This window comes from Rhineura floridana, chromosome 3 (genome assembly GCF_030035675.1).
Source record: "Rhineura floridana isolate rRhiFlo1 chromosome 3, rRhiFlo1.hap2, whole genome shotgun sequence".
Lineage (NCBI taxonomy): Eukaryota > Metazoa > Chordata > Lepidosauria > Squamata > Rhineuridae > Rhineura > Rhineura floridana.
Genome location: NC_084482.1, coordinates 184,785,505 through 184,812,826, shown reverse-complemented (window position 1 = coordinate 184,812,826; position 27,322 = coordinate 184,785,505). Strand labels below are relative to the sequence as shown.

Below are 27,322 nucleotides of genomic sequence, written 5' to 3'. Positions count from 1 at the left end.
AAAAAAGGAAGGATAATCTTCCAAGTTCAGTTCCCTTTTTCCATCTACCTGAACTCGCTGAAGTTGACAGAGAAAGCCTTTTTGGGAACCAGGCTGATCTATGTAAGTACAGGATCTAGCTTAGAAAGTTCTTGATTTTACCCTTTTGTCTGTATTGAACCTCTCTCCCTTTGTCATGCCAATGTGCCTCATGTAGCCCGTCTGAGGGTGATTAGCTTTAAGGAATCAAACTATTGTTCTCATTGTATATACCATGCTGTCTACCTCTAAATAAACTATCCTTTGATAAATGGTGTGTATTAGATTGGAACTAAGGATTCTAAATCTAGTCCTTGGTTGCTGAACGCTACTAAACACCATTGTTTAATGAGGGTTAATCCCTTTAGAGTCACACAGGGCCTTTCCCTCAGAGAAAGGAACAGGGAGGAAGGATGGTGGCAGCACTACAAGGAATAATTACTCCTGAAGGAGGGAGAGTTTTGCCTGAGAAGCGGAGACTCAGGAGAGTGGGACTGTTCTCGGAAGCAAAGAACCCCATTGGGGGACCAAGGACAAGGGATCCCAGGGGGACAAGTCTTTGACACTAATGGCCTCTCCCTCCTCTCTGCCTCACTCTGAAAAAGGGGGGTTCCTCCCTCAGAGCAAGGCATTTTGGGTGAGGTGGCTCAAGAAAGTACTACATTGCACAAGGTGCCAATGTCTGGTCTCCAAGGCTCCCAGTTCAATCAGAGAAACAGGTTAAGAAAAGTATTTTCAGGACTGCAGTTTTAACTTCTTTCCTCTTGCGAATTAAGTGGAAAATATGGCTCACTTAGTTACATTTGGTCACATTAACTGAAAACATCTTTTCCTTTCATTTCTTGCCTTCCTTGCTTAGGAAGAGAAAATATAAAGAAATATGACAAAGAGAAAGGCAAACATATTTCAAAATGTTTAATGCATCCCCAGAGACATTAAACATATTCTGACCAGTGAAGTGAACCTTTTACAGGAATGCAAGTTAACACATTTCACCCAAAAAGATACATTTCATCCTTGACATACACAGGAAGGAAACACATGCAGAGAGAAAAAAAAGAGAGGGGGGAGCTTTTTCTTTTACAAAGTTAACCCACTCTGGTTGCAGGTGGACATTGGGCAAACGTAGGTGGAAAAAAAGCATGTTTCCTTTTGTAATGCCTAAGGAGTATTTTCCCCCTCTGGTTTGCCTTATGATAAATATAGTGTTGGAATCTTGGAGAGTATTTGACTAATAGCATATATTTGACTCAGAGTATTTGACGATCTTGTGACAAAATTATACTTGGATATGGCCCATCAAATGCTAAGAATTTTTCAATCACTGACAATCTCCATATCTAAAAAGCTCCTCAACAAATGAACAATACTATTCAGCCTGTAGCAATATCCCCAAATCAGGATTGGACCAAACCTATCTAACAATGCTGAAGCCCTTCCAAGTGAAGCAGAGAGAAATGGAAATGCTGCAGGCAAGTGACCTATTAGGCTGCTTTACAGGCATACAGTCTTAGATTGCCTCTCTGGGTTCTTGGATGTCATGGATGTCCTGCAGTTTTTTCACCAGGACTGGGGCCATCATTGTTCCCCTTAGTTCTCTAACTGTCTAGGGCAAAGAGACCCTCCTTATTCTTTCCCTGACAGATTGACAGCTGTTTCTGCTTTCAGATTCTCCTCCCCTCACACTAGTGTATCCTCCGGATGCCCTTGTGGCCCTCAAGACATGCCTCTGTCATCAGGTGCCCCCACTGGGACTGGCATCACCCTTCCTCATAATCCTTCCAACCATGGCATGGCATTCTGATCTCATTTCCTAGGGCTTCTCCTGAATAGCTTTTATTTTCTTCTCCTCCTGCTTTTTCTTGTCTCACTCTGTAGGCTGTGAACTACTCTGGGAGCGGATGACACCCATCCAGCCACTGACCAGTATGGAAGCCGGTCTACGAAGCTCTTCATCCTCACTTGACTTGCTGAGCTGCTTTACCAGTTTGGCAGTATTGTTTTGTTTCAGATGATCCACCATAAAGGGCAAGTGCTGGAGCGTGAGTAGAATCTGCTGAAGAAGGGGCACATTACTGGATGCTTTCGAGGTAGTCAGCCATGTGTTGAGAAGCTTGTAGCCACCAGCCTTGATGAATTTAGAGAGCATGTCTTGTGCTCTGGTTTGCAACAAGATGTTCAGGTAGAAGCAGCGGCTAACCATCCTCTGTGCATCTTTCATTAGGTTGAAAATTTTAGTGATTCCTTCATGAGTTTTGCCTTCTCCACCTTTGCCAAGAAAACAGAACAGCCCTTTCAGGAGTTCCTTTGGGTCTATTGATCTGGAGCCCGTGGCAGGAAATTTATCCAATTAATTTTCTCATCAACAGTACCTCAAAGTTTTTAAAAAAAATTAAGCTGTGTTTTTAAAGAAAAATATTTATTTGGTTTTCATTTTTTTTTTAAAAAAATAGCAACTTTTTGGATGGTCAATAACAAAAAGTAGCTTAATAAAAAAGATCAGGGAAAGTTGTTGCTAAATATTAATTTTGTTTTTTATGTTTTCAGTGATAGTTGTTCTCCTTCAGGTCACAAAGAACTTTAACAGCTTCCCAATACAGATGAAAAGAAATGTAGCTTGCCGTTTTGTGTGTCATCGCAATTGTGGGGGGATTTTTCTTTGTTTTGCAGAGCAAGTTCAATGGTGTCTCAAGCCAAAGCAAACCTTTTACACAATCCCTGAATGCCCTAGATTCCTCAGGTCTCCCTTGCTGACAAGACACTAGTGAGAGGCCATGGGGCAACATTAGACTGGAATCAGGGGGCAAGGCACACTCTGCTCACATCTAGAGATGTCGGAAAATTCCATCAGAAATTGAAATGGGAGTGTAAATTCCTGCAATTCACATGCTCATCAGAGGTCAGGAATGGAAATTACACATACAAGTGGTATACACTATTGCTTTTTTAATCCACAAATGTTACATAATTACATTATTTAATGCACTGTTTTTGTCATTTCCCTTCCATTGAAATGCATTCGAATTAACTACATAGCGAGACAAATAATGTAGGTTTTAGTGGCAGCCAAACAGTAGTGGAACAGAAACAGCTCTGATTGTGGCAAACCTAGGAGGGGATGGAAATTGCTGCCTTCTTATATTCCTACTCACACCACATGGAATTCCCTCCCCTTAAATATTAGGCAGGCGCCATCTCTGCTATCTTTTCGGCGCCTTTTGAAGACTTTCCTCTTTCAACAAGCCTTTTAAGTTGAGACCTATCCCAGTCTACGTCTGTGTTAGAATTGCGTTTAATATGTTTTCTTTAATATGTTTTTAACTCTTTTTTAAAAAGATGTTTTTCAAGCTTTTTTAAAAATGTTTTAATGTTGTTTTGTTTTAATGTATTTTAAGGTCTTTTAATGATGTTTTAAAGTGTTTTTAGTGTTTCTGTTTGCCGCCCTGGGCTCCTGCTGGGAGGAAGGGCGGGCTATAAATCAAATAATAAATAAATAAATAAATAAATAATAAAGCAGATGTGGGAAACCTTTGACACTCCAGATGTTGCTGAATGACAACTCCCATCAGCCCTAGCAAGCATGGCCAATTGCCCAGGATGATGGGAGTTCTTGTTGTTCAGCACACCTGCTAAAAAGACTGCTGTCCTACTGTGGCCCGTTATAATACTGTTTGTGTGAAATCCATTAGAACAACAGCTCCAAAACATTTTACTAATGCATTCTGCTCACATATTTTTATCTTTATTCAGAATCAGTCAGTTGGCACAATCACCCTAGAACTAAAAGTCCCAATGTATTATCCTTCTGCAATCCAGAGAGCAGAGATCAAGCAGTAAACAATTTCCTATTTAATGAATGACAAGATCCACAGGAACGACAGAAATGGAAACTTTAAACGCCTTAGTCCATGGCCTCACTGAAGGAAAATTTGAAATTTGAAAAAAGATAAATCAAAGTTATTTGATACAGTATTCACTGTGGAAAGCTGCTTCACACGTTCATATTCATTTCTGAACTTGCTTCTATTCAAATATGATTTTCCTTTTTAATTGGCTGATAAATATCAGAATAAGTCTGTTCTACATGTTACTCTGAGCTTACAATTTATAACAAAATACATTGAGAGCCACTGAGTGACCTTGGGCTAGTTAACTCTCTCTCAGCCTAATGTACCTCACAGGGTTGTTGTGAGAATAAAACTGGAGAACTACCACCCAGAACTTTGGAAGAAGGGTAGGATATGAATGGAACAAATCAATAACTCCGTAACTGGTGTAGATAGGCATATAACTATGGATATATTTAAATCAAGAATATTTTGAATCTATTATGTGGTCCAGTCCACATGTAACTGTAAGCCAAACCATGGCTTACTGTGAACGAGCAAATCTGTGGGTTTCCATAGCCACAGTGCTCCTGCTCCAGTTCTATGGATGCTGTGCTACCTGGGGCTAAGCCATGGACTGATACCAAATCAGATAGAACTAATTGATCTACTGGTACCTTAAGGGCAATAGTTTCAGATATGTCAGGTCAGACATCAAAGACAAAAACAACAGTGCAGCAATATAAAAGGCTTTAAGGAATTTGTGGTTTGAGAATAAAAGCAAAATGTGATGGATACACTGATATAATATTGTCCTTAACCAAGCTAAGTCAGCAATCACCACTTTTTCCTGGTCTGCAGCTTAATATCAAAAATGTATGGAACTTGGGTTGCCAAATGTCCATTTGTGAAGCATCCCTTATTTCAAGAATACTAGAATTCCTAAGACTACAGAACTCGATTTTTGTTCCAGTGGTCCTTATTTCATTTCTAACATTTTGGTTTGGTATCCTGATATGACATACAATAGCCACCATGGAAGAATTAATGCTTCATAAAGGTGTATGAAGACACATAGAAGGTAATACTTCAAGCTACAGAGGTTTTCTGAAAGAGGTTTTCTGTGTGCTTTGACTTCAGGCTGATAACCTGCATGTGTCAAAGCTAATTTACATCAGAATCTGCAATTTAATCTTCTCACCTCTCACATATGAAGAATATTAGAAATAAAGGCCTATGCTTTATAACTAAATTAACTTTGAAATTCTGCTATCCAAAGTAATATTATCTCTAGTCTAATACTTATCTGCCTTGCAAGGAAATTAATTGCTGATTTTTTTCTTCATTGACATTACTGTAATACTTCCACATTTCTCTGCATAATACTGAATTGAGCAATAATTTCTGTTAGTGACAGAAAGCCACATGTACCTTACCTGCTCAATTCAGAGAGTACCTTCCCAAAACCAATTATTTTGGACCAGATTCAAACTGGGCCCAAACAATGTGTTTAAGCTAATTCCCATTCCAAACGAAAACCTCATCATACTCCCAAGGATTTCACCACGGAGCATGACAGAGCCTACAAGCTCTCCAGCCCAAACACAAGCCTCCTATTGCCTTGTCTTAGCTGGTGGCCACAGTGGAAAAGAATTGCCAGTAGTTAGGCCCTAACAGAGCCATCTCCACCATGTCCAGATAAGGGAAAGGAAGACAAATAGTAGTAAGGACTTTTCTCTGCATAATACTGTCATACTGCATAATAATGCCAAACTCATTACAAATTGACCCCAATCTCTAAAGGGTCTAGGAACAAATCATAATGAGCTTGCAGGTGCAAGTCCTTGCATTCACCTTTCTGACCTTTCCTCCCACCACATTCTGAGATTTCAGTGCCATCATTAATTCCTATTGTTGGACTAAGCTACAAAAATTCACTACTCAAAACAGGCAGGAAGCGTAGAAAGAAATCTCATGTCCATTAAAATAAACTTTCTCCAGTCTCCCCACTTACCTGCCATATAGGTTTTCCTATTGGTGATAATATATACCATTGCTGAAAGAACATGAATTGTAGAAGGGGGGGAGGACAAACCATAGTTTCCATTTGTTTCTCTGTGGGCATTTCCATTTGTAACCAGAGCAACTGATATATTTCACAAAATTATGTGTTCTGAAGAACAAACAAAGCAAGAATGTGCAAGCATAGCTAAGTTCAATGAATGCCTTACACATTGTTATTCTGCTTGTACTATTTGCATAAGAGCTATTCAAATCATTTCCATCTATAAAGACAGGAATAATGTGCAATTTCCCTCTCTCTTTCATACAACTTTACAAATTCAGAACCTTAGTTATAGTTGAGATTTGCATTGCTTGGAACATGGTTATTAAGCCCATACAATGTGACCCCTCACTGTTGTGATGCTCATCAAATGAACCAGATCATTGTAAGTGATCCGAAAGATAAATTAAAAGCATGTTCTCAATTGCTGTGATGTTCATAAAATGAACAAGGCTATCTTGATAAACATAGAAATAAAAAATTAAAAGTAAAGATTAAAAGGTTCATGGTCACCTTGAGTGTGAGGTGGATGTTTGTGTTTGCTACCAGTGTTGATTGGTTATTTATCAAGGTTGTGCAGTATCATGCATGTTACAATTATTTACCTAGGAGTGAGTGGATGGCAGTAGTTTTATACATACACACACACGTGGATGACAGCCTGCTCTGGTATAGAACTAGGCCCCTGTCAGGGGAGAGATGGGAGAGGAATATTACATAGTTTCTGTGGGTATGTGGCATGAATCCATTACTGCTTCAGAGATGGAGGCTGCAGGCAAGGACTGCCTTGTTTTATTTGATTGTATGTAAGCAAATCTAGGCACCTTTTTCGGCTGAAGAGTGGGGTACAAATGCTCTAATTAAATAATAAATAATAAGTGGAACTGGTCCATAAAAATACCCACAAGATGAGCCTTACAAATGTAGTTTCATCATTCACAATGAACCACATGACACTGCACTATAGCTTCCTGCTGATGTGACTATGGGGGTTGGGGTGGAGATCCTGTGTGGACAAGCATATACTATAAGGAAAAGAATCAGCTACAGATCATGCTTGAGCAGGGGCACAATCATCTGTCAGAGAAAAATGTTCAGGTAAGCCTGAAAACTTCAAAGAACATGACAAGTGTAGGTGATTACTGAGTACTGGACTGTGTGTTAATGGCTTGGACTACAGCTCTGATGGAGATTCTTCATGATGGTCCTAAGCCATTTCCTGATTAACTGTATGATTGCTTTGGTGGTTCTGCTTTGGAAAAGCTACTACATGCCATATTAGATACTTCATTATACTTCTCAAGTTCCAACTCCTAGACACCACCCCCATTTAAAATCCTTAAAAATGTATCACTGTTACAGAGACACTCTAGGACACTATATAGTATACAGCATAAGGTCACAAAGTGCTTGCATACAGTGAGTATATGCCATGCCACAACATAGCCTATCTCAGGAAACATCCTGAGCAAAGAATCTGTTGCTCCAGATGTGTGGAAATGCTTGAAAATACCAACACAACTCTCATCAAACATTGGACTGTCAATCTCAGCTGCTGAGGGCCAAACCAAATGTTAGACTGCAGCTGTGCATACTGTTTGTCCAACTGATGCTTCTACTTGTTGATGTCATTTGTTAAGAGAGGTTGCTAGAGACAGCTCCTACTCCTTAGGAGGGGAAGGGCTGTAACCTCAGTGACAGAGTATCTGCTTTGCATGAAGGATTTTAGGTTCAGTACCCAGCATGTCCAGGAAGAGCTGTGAATGTCCTGTCTAAAAACCCTGGCAGTCTGTGTTGATCTAAAGGGAGAGGGTCTTACTTCTTCCAAACCAACATGGCCTGAACTAGATTGCCACATTTCTCCAAATCCATGTTTGCCAGCCTCAAAAACTACAGTTTTGACGCCAACCAAAATTTGGGCATGACACATCCAAGGAGGTGCACCAATCACTGAGAAACTCATTTGAAAATGAAAGGGAGGAAAATTATTATCACTAATAAAAATACTATGAATAATACTTTGAATTAACATTGCTCTTTCATCCGTTCATTAATTAACATATAATTCAGCTGAAGAACAAACATATTTCTATCTCGAAAAGGGGGGGATAGCTATCTAATGCAAAACAAGCTTTTGCAAATTTGTATTAGATATTCAAATGCTTTACAGCAATTTCCCTGAAGACTTGTGTGTTAATAAAAACTCAAAGTTGTGTTTTTTTAAAAAAACAACCCTAGTTTGTAGAAACCTCAGGTTTAAGAATTAAAGGAAAGCAAATTTAAAAAGTGTTAATTTCAACATCAACACTTGGAGACAGATACTATGGATAACAGCTGCCAAAAATTATAATGTATGTAAATGATTTTGACTTGGGATTCTTTTTAATTTGCTGGGGGGGTACAACTTGAAGAAAGTGAAAAAAATAATCTCAAACAGCATTTTTAAAATGGACTACTATCCCATATTCTCCCCTCTGTATAGAAATTGTACTTCTTAGGTATAGCAACAAAAATGATTAATGACCCCTGACATTAGAATTTAAAATGTCCTTCATGCAAATATCCTAGTTTTTCAATTCTTTTGTAATACAATAGGCAGGCAGAAATCAGAATTGCAAAAAAGCAAAAAGAGCTACATGGAAATTACACAATGAAGTAGTTCCATTGTGATACTGAGAGAGCAAAATGAAACGAATATAAGATAACACAGATACAAGAATCTTGTAGGCCTTTTCCTTAAAACTACCCACTCATTCAGAATTGGTCTCCTTGCAAAAGACAGAAAAAAGTCAGCTAAAAAGAAAGAGATCAGACATGATTTGATCTTCCCATAAGGGGTTCAAAATAATCAGAAAATGTGATTAATTTTAACCAAGAAAAAAAGTGCATTCTTAAAGTGGCAGTACCAATTCAATATTGGCCCTAATATACAAGGTATAATAAAAACTTTTTTGCTGCATATTTAAACATAAAAGTAGACAATATTTTCCAAGCCAAGTATGGCTGATACCACAAGTATCCAGAGAAGACAGGGTGAGTGCCTGATCAGTTTTCTTATTTTTCCACAGTTTGGCTCTGCCCCACATTTAACTCTGCCTGCCTTCAGGTTTAATTTGGAGAATTTCTAACATTTGTTTTGGGACTTTGCAGAGGCTGGAATTTGCAGATCAAGTTTTTTAGACCCTCACAAGGTCCTGACATGGAAAAGCACATATGCACAATTATTAAAACAGTAAATGAGAGGAAATATTGACAAGTAGTGCTTTCATCAGCATGCATATACGTGCTTGCGCTTGACAGTAACTTATAGAGGGGGAAAAACCACAGCAGACCACGAATGTACAGCAGTGTGAACAAATTCTGGAAATCAAAGACAGAAGAATGGTAGATCACTAACATGTTGGCAGCATCTCCACAAATAATATTGGTAATTTGGCACGAGGGCCGGTCCCAAAGGGCGGCCAGGTTGGGCCCTGGCTGAGGGACCCTGGAGCCACAGAGACCCTGAGGCTCCTCTCATTAGGGTGGGGGAGGAGTAGCACTCATTTTCTGAGATCTGCTGCAGATTGCAGTGAGGGAGCTTCTTCCACCTCCCCGTTCGCTGTCTCCACCTACCCATCTCTCCTATATTTTGAGGCTGCATGGGCTGCGCGTGCAGGACTGCCATTAACCAAAATGGTGGCCGAGGTTTCCCTAAGGGGCTGAAGCCTCTGGCGCCATCTTGGTTGATGGTGGCGATGAGCGCGCATAGCAGTCCACACAGCCGCAAAAGACAGGAGAGATGGAGCCAGTGAAACAGGCAGGTGGAAGAAGCTCCTGCCCTGCGAGACAGGTAGGTGTGCACATGTGTGTGTGTATGGGAGTGCATGCACTGGGGCAAGCTGGTGCCCAAGGGCCCCAGCATGTCTGGCGCCAGCCCTGTTCGGCACACAGATAAAATTAACAGAAAATCAGATTTCATAATTTCATAAGCATCCTTAATAACAGGCCTATTTAGTAAATGAAGTAGCCCATCTTCCAGTTGAATATATAGGATGTTTAGAGGACTGCTCACTTGCTAAACTTTATGAAAACAAAGTGGGTAGTTATGAAAACAAAAAAGGGTTGGACTGCCTCTGAAAGCATGGAGAAAGCACTGAAAAGTGGAAGGAGGACACTAACAGCTAAGTAAGATGTGAGGCACAACACCTTTTTTCCTTTCCCCTCTATTTTAGCACTTTTTTAAAAAATTAAGAGTATTTTCAATAGTTTTCCATTTAACACTGGAAGTTACAGCCAAATCTACTGTTTTTTCTTACATCTGACTGAACAATAGAATCATAGAATACTTGAGTTGGAAGGGGCCTATAAGGTCATCGAGTCCAACCCTCTGCTCAGTGCAGGAATACAAATTAAAGCATACCTGATAGGTGGATGTCCAGCTGCCTCTCGAATGCCTCCAGTGCTGGAGAGACCACCACCTCCCTCGATACCTGAAAGATCGTCTTACCCCTTATATACCCAGTCGATCACTGTGTTCTGCAGGTGAGGGCCTCCTGCTTGCTGTCGTTATGTGCCTTCAAGTCGACTAATGGCGACCCTATGAATCAGCATCTGTTGTGAACCACCCTGTTCAGATCATGTACGTTCAGCATTGTGGCTTCCTTGATGGAATCAATCCATTTCTTGTTTGGCCTTCCTCTTTTTCTACTTCCTTCTGTTTTTCCCATCATTATTGTCTTTTCTAGTGAATCATGTCTTCTCATGATGTGTCCATAGTATGATAACCTCAGTTTCATCATTTTAGCTTCTAATGGTAGTTCTGGTTTAATTTGTTCTAACACCCAATTATTTGTCTTTTTCGCAGTCCATGGTATGTGGAAAGCTCTCCTACAACACCACATTTCAAAGGAGTTGATTTTTCTCTTATCCACTCTGTTCACTGTCCAACTTTCACATCCATACATAGAGATCGGAAATACCATGGTCTGAATAATCCTGACTTTAGTGTTCAGTGATACATCTTTGCATTTGAGGACCTTTTCTAGTTCTCTCACAGCTGCCCTCCCCAGTCCTAGCCTTCTTCTGATTTCTTGACTATTGTCTCCATTTTGGTTAATGACTGTGCCAAGGTAAGTTCAATGTCCTCATTATCAACTTTAAAGTTGCATAAATCTTCTGTTGACATTACTTTAGTCTTTTTGACGTTCAGCTGTAGTCCTGCTTTTGTGCTTTCCTCTTTAACTTTCACCAGTATTCGTTTAAATCATTACTGGTTTCTACTAGTAGTATAGTATCGTCTGCATATCTTAAATTATTGATATTTCTCCCTCCAGTTTTCACACCTCCTTCATCTTGGTCCAATCCCGCTTTCCATACGATATGTTCTTCATATAGATTAAATAGGGTGATAAAATACATCCGTCTCATACCGTTTCCGATGAGGAACCAATCAGTTTCTCCATATTCTGTCCTTACAGTAGCCTCTTGTCCAGAATATAGATTGCGCATCAGGACAATCGGATGCTGTGGCACCCTATTTCTTTTAAACCGTTCCATAGTTTTTCAGTCAAAGGCTTGGGTCTCCTGCAGATACCATCTTATCAGGAGGTCCATTCTGCACAACATAGGAAGCGGACCTTTAGTGTAGTGCCACCTACCCTTTGCAATTCCCTCCCCTTAAATATTAGACTGGCACCATTTCTGTTATCTTTTCAGCACCTACTGAAGACCTTCCTCTTTCAACGAGCCTTTTAAGTAGACTCTATTCCAGTCTGTGTTTGTGTTGGAATCACTTAAGATTTTTTTTAAAAAAAATAAAGATGTTTTTAATATGTTTTTAAAGATATTTTGTTTTAATATATTTTAAAGTCTGTTTTTAAAGATGTTTTGGAGTGTTTTTAGTGTTTTTGTTTGCTGCCCTGGGCTCCTACTGGGAGGAAGGGTGTGATATAAACCTAAATCTAAATAACAACAACAACAATAAAAATAGGTTCCTTTGTCATACTGCTCTAACAGTTAGGAAGTTTTTCTTGATGTTCAGTTGAAATCTGGCTTCCTGTAACTTAGGCCCATTATTCAGTGTCATAGAATCATAGAATCACAGAGTTGGAAGGGGCCTTGTAGGCCATCGAGTCCAACAGATAGCATCTCCCGCAGATAGCTGTCCAGCCTCTGCTTGAAGAAATCCAGCGAAGGGGATCCCACCACCTCCCTAGGCAGTCGGTTCCATTGCCGAACTGCCCTTACTGTCAAGAAGTTCCTTCTAATGTCCAATCTGAATCTACGCTCCTGCAACTTAAAACCATTAGACCTAGTCCTACCCTCTGGGGCAGCAGAGAACAAATTTGTACCCTCCTCTATGTGACAGCCCTTCAGGTACTTAAAGAGTGCAATCATGTCACCCCTCAGCCTTCTCTTCACCAGACTGAACATGCCAAGTTCCTTCAACATTTCCTCATAAGACTTGTTTTCCATACCGGCTATCATCCTCGTCGCCCTCTTCTGAACCCACTCCAACTTGTCTATATCTTTCTTAAAATGAGGTGCCCAGAACTGAACGCAGTATTCCAGATGAGGCCAGACTAATGTAGAATGTAGTGGGACTATTACTTCCCTCGACCTGGAAACTATAGCTCTATTTATTTATTTTTATTTATTTATTTTATTTCATTTTTAAACCGCCCATAGCGAATAGCTCTCTGGGCGGTGTACAAAAGATTAAAAATACAGAAATACAAAATATCACAATAAATAAACTGAAACAAAGAGATTTAAAATTGTAACATGAAACACATTAAAATGCCTGGGAGCATAGCCAGGTCTTAACCTGGCGCCGAAAAGATAGAAGCGTCGGCGCCAGGCGTACTTCTTCGGGGAGGCTGTTCCACAATTCGGGGGCCACTACAGAAAAGGCCCTAGATCGAGTAACTGTCCTCCGGGCTTCCCGATTGATAGTGGTTGATACCCGGAGGAGGGCCTCAGACGCTGAGCGAAGTGACCGGGTCGGTTCATAGCGGGAGAGGCGTTCCACAAGATACTGCGGTCCCACGCCGTGTAAGGCTTTATAGGTCAAAACCAGCACCTTGAATCTGGCTCGGAAGCAAATAGGTAGCCAGTGCAAAAGGGCCAGAACAGGTGTTATATGCGCTGACCGGCTGGTCCTCGTCAGCAGTCTGGCTGCTGCATTTTGCACTAGCTGAAGCTTCCGAACTGTCTTCAGGGGCAGCCCTACGTAGAGCGCATTACAGTAATCCAACCTAGAAGTTACCAGAGCATGAACAACTGAGGCGAGGTCATCCCTGTCCAGATAGGGGCGTAGCTGGGCTACCAACCGAAGGTGGTAGAATGCATTCCTTGCCACCGTGGCCACTTGCGCCTCCAGAGACAAGGAAGGATCGAAAAGAACCCCAAGACTACGAACCTGTTCCTTCAAGGGGAGTGTAACCCCATCTAGAACAGGGTAAGCATCCACCATCTGGGCAGGGAAGGCATTCACCAACAGTGTCTCAGTCTTGTCTGGATTGAGTCTCAGTTTATTAGCTCTCATCCAGTCCATTATCGCGGTCAGGCAGTGATTCAGCACATCCACAGACTCACCTGTAGAAGATGAAAAGGAGAAATAGAGCTGCGTGTCATCAGTGTACTGGTGACAACGCACTCCAAAGCTCCTGATGACGGCACCCAGAGGCTGCATGTAGATGTTAAAAAGCATGGGGGACAAAACCGACCCCTGGAGGACTCCACAATGGAGAGTCCAAGGTGTCGAGCAATGTTCCCCAAGTACTACCTTCTGGTGACGATCCGCCAAGTAGGAGTGGAACCACTGCCAAGCAGTGCCTCCAACTCCCAACTCCGCGAGTCTCCCCAGAAGGATACCATGGTCGATGGTATCAAACGCCACTGAGAGATCAAGGAGAATCAACAGAGTCACACTCCCTCTGTCCCTCTCCCGACAAAGGTCATCATACAGGGCGACCAAGGCTGTTTCAGTGCCAAAACCAGGCCTAAAACCGGATTGAAACGGATCCAGCCCAAAACCGCATTTGCCTTTTTTGCCGCAGCATCACACTGCTGGGTCATGTTCAACTTGCTATCCACTACAATTCCAACGTCCTTCTCACACGCACTACTGCTAAGCCAGGTATTTCCCATCCTGTACCCGTGCATTTTGTTTTTGTGGCCTAAATGCAGAATCCTGCATTTGTCTTTATTGAATTTCATTTTATTAATTTCAGCCCAATTTTCTAGTCTATCCAGGTCCCTTTGAATTTTATTCCTGTCTTCCATTGTGTTAGCTATCCCTCCCAGTTTCGTATCATCCGCAAACTTCATAAGGCTTCCCTCCACCCCGTCATCTAAGTCATTGATAAAAATGTTGAAGAGTATCGGCCCCAGGACAGAACCCTGTGGCACTCCACTCGAAACCTCCTTCCAGTCCGAAGCAGAGCCACCAACGACCACTCTTTGAGTACGGTTTTCCAACCAGTTGTGAATCCACCTGACAGTATTTCCATCTAGTCCACATCTGACCAGTTTGCTAATCAAAAGGTCGTGGGGGACTTTGTCAAACGCTTTGCTGAAATCTAGATAGATGACATTTACAGCATTTCCACCATCTACTAGGCTAGTGACCCGATCAAAAAAAGAGATGAGATTAGTTTGACAGGATTTTTTCTTGACAAACCCATGCTGGCTCCTACTAATCACAGCATTGTCATCTAGACAGTTGCCAATGGACTCTTTTATTATCTGTTCTAATATCTTTCCCGGTATTGAAGTCAGACTGACCGGCCTGTAATTCCCCAGATCTTCTTTTTTACCCTTTTTAAAGAGCGGGATGACATTTGCCCGTCTCCAATCCTCCGGCACCTCTCCCGTTCTCCAGGATTTCTCAAAGATGATGGCAAGAGGTTCCGAGAGTACATCAGCTAGTTCCTTCAATACTCTGGGATGCAGTTCATCAGGCCCTGGAGATTTGAACTCATTTAGGTTAACTAGGTATTTCCTGACTATCTCCTTATCAATCTTGAACTGCAATCCCGACCACTTCCTGAGATTGCTACCGATGCAAGGTTACACACTGTTCCCTTTTTGGGAGAAAACGGAGGCAAAATAGGCGTTGAGCAGTTCTGCCTTTTCCTTGTTATCTGTCAACATTTTGCCATCCTCATTGAACAGCAGTCCCACCGTTTCCTTGGTCTTTCTCTTGCTTCGAACATACCTGAAAACCCCCTTTTTGTTGTTCCTCGCTTCCCTCGCCAGCCTCAGCTCATTCTGGGTTTTAGCTTTCCTTACGCTATTCCTGCAAGCCCGAGTCGTTTGTCGGTACTCTTCCTTGGTGATGCGTCCTTCCTTCCATTCTTTATACACACACTTTTTTACTTTTACCTCCTCCACCAGTCTTCTGTGTAGCCACATTGGCTTTTTCCGACGTCTTCCATTTTTCTTCCTCTTTGGAATTGTTTGCGATTGTGCTTTTTGTAATACTTTCTTCATGAACTCCCACGCTTCTTGGGCTCCTTTTTTCTTTAGTCTATCTAGCCACGGGATCCTACCCATCATTTCCCTGAGCTTGCTAAAATCGGCTTTCCTGAAATCCAAGGTCCATATTTGACTATATTCTTCTTTGGCTTTCCCCAGAATCACGAATTCCATCATTACGTGGTCACTTTCCCCCAAGGTACGGACTGCTTTAATTCCCATGACCAATTCGTCCCTATTAGTTAAGATCAGGTCCAGGATTGCCAATCCCATTGTTCCTTCTTCTACTTTTTGAAAGAGGAAATTATCAGCAAGGCCCATCAGGAATTTGTTGGAGGTTTTGTGCTTTGCAGAGTTTGTCTCCCAGCAGATATCCGGGTAGTTGAAGTCCCCCATCACTACTACTTCTTGCCTCCTTGAGATTTCAGAGATTTGTTTGAGAAAGGCCTCATCTACCATCTCTTCTTGGCCAGGGGGTCTGTAGTAGACACCTACTACCATGTCGGTTTTATTTGTTTCTCCATTAATTTTTACCCAAATGGTCTCTACCGGACCCCTTTGTTTGCTCTCTTGGATTTCCATAGAGGTGTATTTGTCTTTGACGTATACCGCTACTCCCCCTCCTTTTCTGTTGCTTCTATTCTTTCTGTAGAGTTTATATCCTTGAATGGCTATATTCCAATCATGGGAGTCATCCCATCAAGTCTCTGTTATCCCTATGAAGTCATATTTGCCTTGATGCACTAAGACTTCAAGCTCCTCTTGCTTGTTTCCCAAGCTCCGCGCATTGGTATATAGACACCAGAAGTCTCTTTTGTCCTGATTGGATTCCTCCGTTAATATATCGTGAGCTTTGCCATGCATCCCTTTCTCTCTCCCAGTGTCTCCTGGACCCTTCAAATCCTTGTATTTACAACCCGCTGTCTTTGGATCGGTATTTAAGCTATCATCTCCATCCCCCAGAGGCTTTAGTTTAAAGCCCTCTTGATGAGTTTTGCCATACTTCTGCCAAAGAGATTCTTCCCAGTCCTCGTGAGGTGAAGCCCATCTCTTGCCAACAGTCCCCCCTCCAAGAAGCTTAGACCATGGTCCCAGAATCCAAACCTCTCCCGTCGACACCATCTGCGTAACCAGTCGTTGACCTGCAGTATCTTCCTTTCCCTTTGTAGTCCTCTATCCTTCATGAAGAATTGACGAGAAGACCACCTGCGCCCCAAAATCCTTGACCTTCCTACCCAGAACCTCATAGTCTGAGGTGATCTGTTCCAAGGCGTTTCTGGCCGTGTCGTTTGTGCCCACATGGATGAGGAGAAAGGGGTACCTATCTTGGTTCCCAATGAGCCTCGGCAGGTTGACAGTGACGTCCCGGATGCGTGCCCCAGGGAGACAACAGACTTCCCGATTCATTTTGTCCGGCTGGCATACCGGTGCCTCTACCCCCCTGAGCAACGAGTCTCCAACCACCAGCACCCTCCTCTTTTTGCCGCGAGCAGTGGTTGCATCAGCCTCCTTCTTGTGGGGTGTGGAGTCTTCCTTTGCAGCCAGTGGCTCTTGATGCAGTTGAGTTTGTTGAGGCTCTTCAGAGGTGCTGTCTGCCAAGAGATGCTGAAAGCGATTTGTTAGTTGCAGCAGTTCTGAATCCCTCCTGTTTTTCCTTGCCCTTACAGTGACAGTCCTCCATGGGGATTTGTTGCTGTTGCAGTCCTCTTCTTCCTTGTCGCTTTCTTCCTGTACTTTGTGTCGTTCCCTTAATTCCTCTTGTGTTCTATCGAGGAAGTCCTCATCTTCTCTGACAAGTTGCAGGGTGTCGATGAGTTGCTGCAGCCCCCTGACCTTTTCTTCTAGGAGCGCCACCAATCTGCACTTGCTGCAAGTGTAATTGCAGATGGTTTCCGTCAAGAAGATGAACATAGCGCACACCTTGCAGGTGACAACAACTGATTGATCCCCCTCCATTTTCTGTTTGTTGTTTACTATTCCTGTTATCAGTGGTAGTCTTGTTTTTCCTGTTGTCAGTGCCAGGAATTAGTTGAACAGGTTGTAGTTTGTGTGTATGTCTGTGTGTTTAATTCGCGTGCCTCACGACGCGCGCTGCCGAGCCTGGTGGGAAGGAAAGTATGCAGATGAGCTGCTTACCTCTCCAGAGCTCCTCCTCCTCTGGGACTCTGGGACGAGCAAGAAGACATCCTGGCCCTCCTCTGTGTGGCAACCTTTCAAGTACTTGAAGAGTGCTATCATATCTCCCCTCAGTCTCCTCTTTTCAAGGCTAAACATGCCCAATTCTTTCAGTCTCTCCTCATTGGTGGTACTTCTTCTAACTCCCAAATTTGTGCAAGTTGTATCTTCATACACAGCAGAGATGGGGACCCTGTGGTGCTATCCAGAAGGCTGGGGGTGATGGGGGGTGAAGTCCAACAACACCTGGAGGGCTACCAGTGGCTCGGCCCTGATCTACAGCCTACATGTTTCTCCAGATATTATAAAGCAACAATGCTAGCTAAGCATCTGAAGACATTCTGAGACCAGTTTCAGATGCTACATTTCTATGCATTAAGCCACATGCGTGCTGTGACCATTTTGCATTCAGTATGTGTCCCAGGATCACAACCTAAAAGGAACTATTGCAGCTTGGTCAGCACATGAACATAGGAAGCTGCCTTATACAGAGTCAGAACATTGGTCCACCTAGTTCAGCCTTGTTTTACCGACTGGCAGTGGCTTTCCAGGATCTCAGACAGGAACCTCTCCTAGCCCTACATAGAAATGCCAGGGATTGAGCCTGGGACCTTCTGCTTGTTAGGCAAATGCTCTACCTCTGAGCTGGAAATCATAGAATCGCAGAATAGCAGAATTGGAAGGGGCCTATAAGGCCATCAAGTCCAACCCCCTGCTCCATGCAGGAATCCAAATTAAAGCATACCTGACAGATGGCTGTCTAGCTGCCTCTTGAATGCCTCCAGCATTGGAGAGCCCACCACCTCCCTGGGTAATTGGTTCCATTGTTTCTAACAGTTATGAAGTTTAATTAATTAAATCTGTTATTTACCCAAATCAATGCATGATCCCATTCTCTGACATTTACATTGCTAGATTTACAACTGACCCTATTTACACAGACTCACAGTGGCTCCTCTCATGGATTCTGAGATTTGCTCCACACCAGCACAAATGACCAAAAAGAGAAAGAGATCTACAAAGCCGTGGAGAATTCACGTGATCCACATGATAAGTCACTGCACAGAAATACCTTGACATATGAAAAGAAGCTCCTACATGGAGAGATTTAAAGCAGCCTCCACAACCATTAACTTCTCTGTTGGCCCCTGGAAGGCACATTTTCACAATAAGACCATAACCCTTGTTTTCTTAGAGCATGCTAAAGCCTCAACAGAGCTGCCATTACAATTTATCTCCAAATTACGTCCCTTTTCCTTTGCCAAAGCAGAAAAAGGCCCTCAGTATAAAAGGAGAAAGTAAACCCAGGATGTCTAATTAACTGCTAGGCTTCAGAGAGTGACAAAATATTTATTTTCTTGTATCTAAAAAATAATGAAAATAATGAATCTTTTTGAAGAAAGCAAGAGCAAGAAAATGCACCTCCAGGCTGAGATCACACATGTGCCATGTTTTAGCCCAAAACTAAGTTAACTGTTGAGATATAAAATCCTCATAAAAGCTGTGTGTGCTTTCACCTCTAATCGTTTCAATGTTGCACCAAAGATAAGTAACCCCCCTCATACTCAAGCCTTTAATAGACTAGGCAGAGTTATGTGGCTACCTCAAGTGATGGATGCTGGGGAAGGTGTTAGAAGACAGAGCTGTGTACGCTTCACAGCCTGCCATGCAACCAGCTAGTCTTCTGGCCTCCACCACCAAAGCCCCTCTTAGCAGAACCTCAGTATTTACACCAAATTCTACTGTAAGCTGAATGTGGTGGCAACCTTATATTGCTATAACAACAACAACAACACATTGGTTTACTTAGAGTAGACCCACTGAAATTAATAAATCTAAGTTAGTCATGTCTATTAATATCAATGGGTCTACTCTGAGAAGGACTATCACTGAATACGATCCAAACAGTGGGAAGGTGTCCTATGCTAAACATTTCTATGCTACATGCCCTATCTCTTTGGGGTAATCAAGCACGCCCTCCTCCCCAACATCCAACACTGCAGCCACCTACCTTGAACACCAAACAGTTAGCAGAAGAGCCACTGTATCTCCCATCCTCATGGTAACAATGGGTGAAGCCATCAGGATGGAATGGACATACTATTATAGAGACAGAGAGATGTCTCCGAAGAAATTGTAGGGGGAGGCAGGGCAGGAAGTGAGAGGATACAAGAGTTATTTGCAGATATTTAAAAGCAGGCAGACCAAGCACAAGATGGGCTCCTCTGCGGTTCTTGATACACTCAGAAGATTAGAACACAGAGAAGGAGGTGGGGGTGAAACAAGGTGAATCAGCCACCTTCCCTGTAAGACCTGAGACCTAGAAAATGAAAGTTCAGGTCTTGCACTAGGTTGTCAGGTCTCCGGTTTTCACCAAGAGACTCCAGATTTTTGCAGTCCTCTCCAGGTCTCCAGGTAAATCACCTCAATCTCAGGATTCTCAGCTTACATTAAAAAAAAATTCTAGGTGGTCTCATTCAAACGATATACAATGAAATGTCTGCCGCCACCGCCCCCCTGCAACTTCTGTTAAATGATCTCATAGCTGGCTGCTCTAACCCTGCCCTCTCAGGTTTGTAGCCAATAAGTGAAGTCAGGGTTGTGATTGACAAGGGATTTGTTGACCTCAAGGCAATAGCTAGAACCCATCACAAGGCCAGAAAACTCTTGTCTTTTCCTGCTTGTCTGAAAATCTCATCAAATGAGTAAGTTTATAGCTTTCAGCCAAAGTAAAAGTCCCTTTCTCTGTGTTCAGGAGATGTAGAACAAAAAATCACAGCAGGAACTTGGTAGGCAATTTTTTTACTGTAAACAATTTCAGTTATGATTATAATAAAAATGTGCATGAAGGGTTTTTTAAATTACTTGCAAAAATAGCATATTATACATTTTATCTTTCAAATAATTTTTAAACAGAAATGTAAACTAAGTGTAAATGCAGCTTATGATGCCACACAATGTGTTATACTTCTCTAATTATGAAGAGTCAAACAAGTTTAAATTTTCCTGGGATGTTGAAGAGGACAGTTTATTTGTCTAATTCATAGCCTGTTTTGAAAACCTCCCCAATATGAAGCTTTAATCATATACTTGCTTTTCTGGGAGTAAAGTTGCAATGCTAATTCCACATCAGGAGTAAACCCCATTTAATTTAATAAGACTTACTTTAGGATTGGTTAGGATTTAGACATGGTTAGGATTGTGCTGTAAATCAATGGGACTTCCGAATGAACATAGCAAAGGATTGTGTTTGTGTTGTAAATCTTTCTCTCCCCCTCCAATCCTATTTTTAAAACAGTTAGGGAGGGCTTATCGAGGTATCACTGCTTTTATTTGGTAGGAAACTAATACTGATTTCATTTAAAAAAAATGTTCTGCAATGACCAACTGATTTTGACAATAAACTATTATATGGGGTGTATGTGCTTTTATATCTCCAGTGTGTGTGTATATGGAATCTTTCCAACAACCATGTGAGGAAGGGTTGCCGACTGGAAACCAAGGCAGCTCACAAGAAGAAATAAATCCATTTAAAATCCAATAACCATAAAACAAGTATAAAACAGTTGGAAAATAGCTTAAAATGGCATGATTCTGAATTTTGGGTTGGGTGAGTGAAGTTTCTTATCAACTGAGGTTGCAGTCCTGTGCACTCTTCCTGCAGTCCTGTGCACTGTTTGAATAAGCCCCATTGTATGCATTGGGACTTGCTTCTAAGTAAACATGCAGAAGATTGGACTATAAATAAAGGTTGTGTAAATAATAAACATCTATGACAGTCCTGCTTATATAAATATCTCTTCATACTATGTCCCAATAAGTATTTGATTTCACACTATAGTTGTACATTATTATTTCTTCTACATTTTAAGTGTGCCCTTCTCCTTTGGGTGGGTTGTTTTCACTCTGAGGGGCAGATCAGGCTGAGAGATGGTGAGTAGCCCATGGTCACTCATTAAACTTTGTAGCTGATTTCCATTTTTAAAAATTAATTAAAATGAGTTACATGCAGGCAAAGTTCATGAAGTAGATCCACACAATACATTTAAAGCACACTCAACTCATATTTAAAGTGCATGACTTAGAATCATAGAGTTGGAAGGGGCCTTTAAGGCTATTGAGTCTGGACAACTTATGATGATACTGCATAGCTCTTTTACCCGTCTCCTGGTCTGCTGTGGACTGTGATCCCTGCCTGAATTGACCTTGTGCCTGCCTCTGGCCCCTCCTGATCTGCCTTCTTAGACTTTGTCCTTCTGCCTGGCTCAGACTATGCCCTTGCCTCAGGCTCCTTGAACCCTGTTCTGCCTTCCCTGGAACTTGGTTGTGCCTATTTTGGGCCAACTGCAGTTCCCTTTCCTGACATCCAGGTGCCCTGGACCTTAGCACCCAACTGGCTGTGGCAGACTACTGCTGAGGCTTGATCTATGGATTCACAGATTTGTCTGCATCTAGCTATCATGGCGGCAGGAGTAACAGCTACGGGCGAGGGAGCTCCGCAACAAACAGCTTTTATGCGGTAATTTCTCCCTTGTTGGAGGTTACAATGCATTGGAAAATACGGGGTAGCCTCCCCCCCTCTTATGTCACCACCCTCAGACCGACCTGGATGCCAGCTATCAGAAATATGATGTAAGACTTTCACCTACGCTGGGCCGCCGCCGCCACCATTTCCTGGTTGCCAGATCGGAGCTGGGGGTGGGCTGCGGCCCTTCGGCGGGCCTGGGGCTGCAGCCTCTGTTCGGGGGACGGTGTTGTTCGCCGCAGCAGTTTTCCGTTGGCTGCTGGGGTAGGGGCGCGCCCCTGCGGCCTTCGTTGTGCTGGCCTTGCTCGTTTTGCCTTGTGTCGGCCGCGTTTTGCCTCTCGTTGCCTTTGCTTTTGGCTTCTCGGGGGGGGCTTTCCTGTTGGTCGCGTCTTCATGGGGCCTGTTTGTGCTGCCTCTCGCTGTTTGCTATGCTGGATGCTGGATGCTGAGAGTGAGAGGAGATGCCACTTTCGGTTTCGCAAATGACGCACCTTGTGGACTATACGGGCCAGAAGCTTTATTGAACTTTACTGTAGTAACCTTTACCTGTTGTTTTAGTTTTATTGCTGTTTTGATGTTGTGATTCTTATATATTATGACTTTGTACATCGCTCAGAGTGGCTCAGTTTCCAGCCAGATGGGCGATAAATAAATCACAGAAATAGATAAATAAATCGCAGAAATAAACCCCCTGCTCAATGCAGGAATCCAAATTAAAGCATACCTGACAGGTAGCTGTCCAGCTGCCTGTTGAATGCCTCCAGTGTTGGACAGCCCACCACCTCCCTAGGTCATTGGTTCCATTGTCATAACACTCTAACAGGAGGTTTTCCTGATGTTTAATCAAAATCTGGCTTCCTGCAACTTGAGCCCATTATTCCGTGTCCTGCACTCTGGGATGATCAAGAAGAGATCGTGGCCCTCCTCTGTGTGACAACCTTTAAAGTACTTGAACAGTGCTATCATATCTCCCCTCAGTCTTCTCTTCTCAAGCCTAAACATGCCCAGTACTTTCAGTATCTTCTCATAGGGCTTTGTTTCCAGTTCCCTGATCATCCTCATTACCTTCCTATGAACCTGTTCCAGTTTGTCTGCATCCTTCTTAAAGTGTGGTGTCCAGAACTGGATGCAGTACCCAAGATGAGGCATAACCAGTGCTGAATAGAGGGAAACCAATACTTTATGCTATTTGGAAACTATACTTCTGTTAATGCAGCCTTTTGCAGCAGCTACATCACACATTTGCCTTTTGCAGCAGCTACATCACACGGTTGGTTCATATTCATCTTATGATCAACAACAATCCCAAGATACTTCTTGCATGTAGTATTGCTGAGCCAAGTATCCCTCATCTTATAACTGTGCACTTTCTTTTTCCTAGGTGTAAAACTTTGCACTTATCACTGTTAAGTTTCATTCTGTTGTTTTCAGCCTAATGCTCCAGCCTATCAAGATAACTTCCAAGGTGTTAGCTATCCCTCCCAATTTTGTATCATCTACAAATCTGATATTCATTAATAAAGACATTGAAGATTACTGGGCTCAGGACCGAGCCCTGCAGTAAGCCACATGTTACCTCCCTCCAGTTTGAGAAGAAAACATTGATAAGAACTCTTTGAGTACGATTCTGTAGCCAACTGATGATCCACCTGATAGTTGTTCCATCTAGCCCACATTCAGCTATCTTGCTAATCTGAATATCATGAAGTCGAGATACATTATGTCCAAAGCATTCCCACAGTCTACCAGGGAGGTTGCTGATCAAAAACTGAGATAAGATTAATGTGACAGGATTTGTTTTTGACAAATCCATGTTGGCTTCTAGTAATCACTGCATTGTTTTCAAGGTGCTTATAGACTGACCATGTTGAGCCTCAGCTAACCCAGAATGGACAGGGAAGGGGGAGGCATGAGTTTCAGGCGCCTCCGCTGCCAGAGGAAGCAGAGTTGGGAATTGTTGAGTCTGAGCAGGACCTTGTGGGAGGGGGTCAGCCTGCTCACCAGCCAATTCCCACGGGTCCCGCACTCTCCGAGGAACAGAGCGTGCCGCACCCAGCTGCTGCAGAAGACTTGTTGGGGGAGGCTCCAGAGACAGTGCCAGCTCCTCCCTTGCCAAGCAGTTCCCAGGAGGATACCAGTGTGGCACAGCCCCCTGATCTTGAGCCTGTTGCTCAGGAACAGGTGTCTTCCGATGAGCCTTTGGAAACACGCCCTCTGTCCCGTGCTCCCGCCGCCGCGAGAAACGGACAGGGCAAAGACAGGAATTACACAGGAGTCAGAGATTACGTTCGAAAACGTTCCCTTCTTAAGCTTGCCGCTTACAGTGGGGAGTTGAGTCAACTTTCTTCACACGCTGCAGAGCATGTCCAGAGTGTAGTTAGGAATTCTAGTGAGTTAGCGCAGGGTTTTCTATGAAGCGCAATGCCTTTGATGTATCCATTACTCTAATAAAATGAGATTTACTTGCACCTATGCTTCAGCCTCGTCCTTCCGGCTCTGAACGGGACAGACCACTTTATAATCTGCTCCAGAATGTTCCCAGGGATGTCAGGCTGACTGGTTTGTAGTTCCCAGGTCCCCTCGCTGGATCATCACCTTGTAGTGGTGAGTGGGCTTGCATCTTCCAATGAACCCTGTGAGCAATGCTGTCGGGAGTCATGTACTCCCAGCAGAGTCACCCATGGCGGTAAGGTCAAGGGAGAGGAACCAGTCAAAGAACAATCCAAGAAAGTCCTCAATGGCAGAACAGGCAGAGGATAACAATGTGGTATCCTCCAAGCAACTGTGGTTGATGCTTAATGTGTTGTGCTTAATGACATTACTAGGGCCCACCCCGAGACATCACTAGGGCCTGCGCCTAAAATGACAGGGTTTGGAATGCTTCTGACTTGACAACCTTATCCTGTACAGAGGCCACAGTACCTACATTTTAAAGCTTATGAAATAGATACCAGTGCAGCCTATCCTATAACACGTTAAGAAAGAGATTCTACAAAAAACCGAATCATCATCATCATCCCTTCTCCTTCTCGATGCATGTTTTCTATCAAGACACTTTTTCTGATGTAATATAATAGTAAATGCAGTGTGTATGCTCATTAGGCTTCCCATCAATTACTTTGAAACACAGAGTATTTCTAGAACTGACAGTTTTCCATTGGATGACACACACTGATGTTCTTGGCTTCACTGCAAACATTATCTTGTCAGTTAAATCTTTGGCTGGCTTTCCCCACATCTATTCCTTTAGTTAGCTTATTATCTCTAATTTACTGGGCAAATGACTATCATCATAGCGAAATTATAACATACAATAATGGATGGTCTTGTCTGGTTCTTTTACACACAGAGTCTCCAAAGTTTTCCCCATGAACCCTAGCACTTGCTAACTGTTATACAAGCTGCTATGTATTTTCCAGGCTTAGATCTAAATTTTGAACCCCTTAAATTGCAGTACACCCATTCAACTCAGTCAAACTCCTTTGCATTATTTAAAGGTATGGACTTAATTTCCCTTACGAAAACCTATGCTCTGTCTGGCACGTGGCTCACTGCTGTAGCAGAACCAAGCATGGAAGAAGAGATATCTTTCTTTCTCCTTCCTACCACTGCTGCATCAGAATTAAGTGACACAACTATGCCCAAAGTGTGTTCCATTTAGAGTGGCTTTGATGTCCCAATCTAAGGCAGGTTTGTAGTTTAGAATTACATTTCAGACTTCGTTTTCATTTGTAATGATTTAACGTGCGGGACACACTTTAATATAGAAGTGGTGCAGCTAGGATTGGATCTTGGGGCCAAGATCCAAGGCCCCACAGCCCAGGGTCCCCCAAAATGACTTCCCAGAGCTGCAGATGACGGGGGCAATGGCAAACAGGCTCCACAGCACCAAGGCTGGGGCCACCAGGGCTGACAATGATCATTGCAGCTTCCTTCTTTTTGTGTGTGTTTTAATGTATAGTCAGGGACCATCTTGTTATATATGTGATTACAGATGCTCATTTTATTATTTTTATTTTTAAAACAATGTTACAATAAATGGTGTTTATTCCCAAGAAAGTGTATTTAGCATAAAGGCAGCAGAAGCAAACCTACTTTATTCCTGTTGTCATGATGGTGCTATGATTTTATTATACGAGTTTAAAATGCAAAACTACACATGCTCAGAGTTGTGTTTTGTGTTTTTTTAATGAGGGGATTGGCAGACTGGTTTTGGTTCTAACACATCAGTAATGTAGATGCATTTATAAAGCATGTGATGGCATGTGATGGCAGTTGGGAGGGGGAGAAGAGAAAAGTAAATTTTGTGATTCACAGCTAAAATAATATACACGGGCCATCTACAAGCCTCCCCCCAACTGAAAAAAATGAAAATGGACTGCCTTCAAGTCAATCCCGACTTATGGCGACCCTATGAATAGGGTTTTATGGTAAGCAGTATTCAGAGGTGGTTTACCATTGCCTCCCTCTGAGGCTGAGAGGCAGTTACTGGCCCAAGGTCACCCAGTGAGCTTCATGGGTATGTGGGGATTTGAACCCTGGTCTCCCAGGTCATAGTCCAGCACCTTAACCACTACACCACACTGGCTCTCATCCCCCCAAATGACCAGGGTCTAAAATTACATATTTGCACCACTGTGCCCCATCTCATTTGGGATGGGCAAGCAAAAGACCTCCTCAAGCATTTCTCTGAAACTTCTAAACCCCTTGGGGAAATGGTTTGAGGTTTTAAGTGGAACACTCCAGGGCACCATTCTGTTTTATGGTGTGGTAAGGAGGCCACGTTTCTTCCACACTGGACAACATGAACACAGGTTTGGGCCAGTGAAAAAGCAACAGTCCTCTGTCCCTTCTCTGGCAGCACACGCCATGCTTTTGCTGGCCAAACGGAGGGCAGCTGTGCTTCCCATACTGATTCTGCTTGTAGAAATTGGGCATGGCTGTTTGCTTATATGAGCAACTGTATTTGATTTCTCATGACATACATGCTCATAAGAAAGCTGTTAACAATTTCTATGGGCCTCTAGGTGAAGTTTGGTGTTCCAAGAGCCAGCTTTGGAGAGATCTCTTTCCAATCTTTCTTAGTGTATTTTCCCAACGTGTTCACCCTCCCTCCAACATTACTTGCCATTTTGTTGGACCTAAGAGCAGCAAAGAACATGAAAGAGATGCCAGCAAGTGGGCCGAGTAAAAATGCTAGCAGGTTCAGTCACCTGGAGCCTTCTTCCCAACAAGGGGCTCTAATCTGAA

The 27,322-nt window shown here is 42.8% G+C and overlaps 1 protein-coding gene and 1 pseudogene across 11 annotated transcripts in view; both read right to left on the bottom strand.

The window, feature by feature from the left end:
- Window positions 1–27,322, bottom strand: part of FHIT (fragile histidine triad diadenosine triphosphatase) — a 1,850,166-nt gene that overhangs the window by 1,336,211 nt on the left and 486,633 nt on the right. The window lies entirely within an intron of this gene.
- LOC133378818 (serine/threonine-protein phosphatase 1 regulatory subunit 10-like) lies at window positions 1,832–7,782 on the bottom strand (annotated as a pseudogene).